General features: G+C 41.1%; 1 pseudogene; it reads right to left on the reverse strand.

Moving 5' to 3' along the window:
- The window catches only part of LOC102872197, a 100,698-nt pseudogene that overhangs the window by 45,672 nt on the left and 53,000 nt on the right, over window positions 1-2,026 (reverse strand).

Raw genomic sequence — 2,026 nt, forward strand, 5'->3', positions numbered from 1 at the left:
TTTTTGGATAATCTTCAGTAGAATCTTGCTTGCATGTGAAATCAATGACACTGCTCTGTAGTTTCCACACTCAGTTGGGTCACCTTTCTTTGGAATGGGAACAAATAACCAGCTGAATCTCTTTCTTGCAAATAGGACAAGCAGCCCAGCCTTCCTTAGTTTCCTAGCACAATGAAACCATGTGCCAAGATGACCTGTCCTTTCATGAATAATGTTCCCATCACATGGTCTTTTCTCACACAGGCTACAGGGTTTCAAAAGAGTCTGGCAGTCCTCCATGTTCTCTGAATCTCTTCTAATACCTGATTTTCTCCCATGCTTGAGATGGTCTCTTGGTTTTCAGAACTATAAGCCAAATCCAAAAATTCCACCGAGACTCCAGGACCAAAAGTCTTGGGATTTTCTTCCTTTCTGTACATATCTGTAGGCCTAACAATTGCAGCTGAAATTGTTCTTCATCAATCAGGGACATCAATTCCTTCATTTTCCTTTTTGAGAATGGCAGTGATATCAGAGGTGGAGAGAGAGCGAGTTAACTTGGAATAACCTAAGTACCAATTCTTCCTCGAAGCTCAGCAACGGAAACAGTCTCTTTTGCTTAGAAAGTAAAACTTCTTGCATTCAGTGCACTGCCACTCATTCTCCGAGGTAAATTCAGTATCTGTATCATCACTTAAGGACCTAGAATCCTCAACTTCAACCACTTTTTTTTCATTTTTTTTTCTTTGCATCATCCTTCAGTATGAGCAGGTTCAGCTTTCATTCCAACACCTAACTGTTCTGATACAGAATCATTAAAAAATCACAAGTCATCTGTTGTGTCTGAAAAAAAAAAATTCAGGACCTACATTCTGATTTGCCCGTAAATCCATTGAGCTACTACTTCTAGGAGTAGAGTTATTTCTCAAGTTCCCTAAAACCCGCCAACGCAGACCAGCTACATCATACTCCTCAAACCCAAGGCCAAACAGAGTTTTTTGGGGTTAAATTTTCAGTCAGGTCTTCATCTTGTTTTGAGTTTCTGCAATTATGCTGTGAGGTCGGCAGCATGGGAGCATCATTTCCATCAGTTCTTTTCCTGGGGTTCAAACTTTCCACATCAGTCGGCTTAGGTGGTCTTGACGTAGAATGTCCATACTGTGATTCTGTGAGAGAGCAAGAATCTGAGCAGCATCTGAAGCAGAAGTGGCTAAAGTGACAAGATTATTTCTGAGCATAGTGTAGAGATGGCTCAGCTCTTTCATGGAGAAACTCTGAAATCCTAGTAGTTCCCTCAAAGGATCTCTATCCAAGTACCCCATGTGCTGCTCCCAGTGATCACAGAGCTGCTTCATCATTAAATACTGACCGGTGTACCGCATGACCTCTTTAACAGTGAATATTTCTCCTTGTGCACCTGCTGCCAGGAAAATCTTTAAAAGTGACAGTTTTGGTTGCACTTTTTATTCTTTCTTTGTGTACCATCGAGTCAGATCCAAATGGCACAGGAGGAAATTGCCCTTGATCTCCAGAGGAGCTGGTGGTAAAGATTGTCTATCTTTCTTCCTTAGAGGTGTTGATGAGTTCAAATTACTAGAGACATGGCCTTTCACAGCCTAACAGCCCAATTGCCTATGGACTAGGCTACCAAAGCTCTCTTCACAGTATTTTGTTGTTGTTAGTTTTTTGAGCTATGGAGTTGGAACTAATCCACAGCTGAAACTCTAGGAGGTTTTTAGAGGTGGTGGATCACCAATATTCTGTTTCTTTCTTTCACAGAGCAGCCGGTGGGTTTGAAATGTTTACTTTTTAATTAGCAGCTAATAATGGTAATCGAGGCAATTATCTCTATATTTAATATGCTGATGTCAAATGGATTCTAGCTCAAAGGAAAAAATACCAGAAGTATGCCTATGGGTTCTTTATTGACTATGCAAAGGCATCTGTGTGGATCAGGTCAACTTATGGCTGACATTGTTAAGAATAGGAGTGCCAGAGCACTTAAATGTATTCATGCAGAACCTTTCCTTGGACCAGGAGGCTGCTG

This window comes from Elephantulus edwardii, unplaced genomic scaffold (genome assembly GCF_000299155.1).
Source record: "Elephantulus edwardii isolate Elephantulus edwardi_28Jun2011 unplaced genomic scaffold, EleEdw1.0 scaffold00123, whole genome shotgun sequence".
In the NCBI taxonomy this organism is placed as follows: domain Eukaryota; kingdom Metazoa; phylum Chordata; class Mammalia; order Macroscelidea; family Macroscelididae; genus Elephantulus; species Elephantulus edwardii.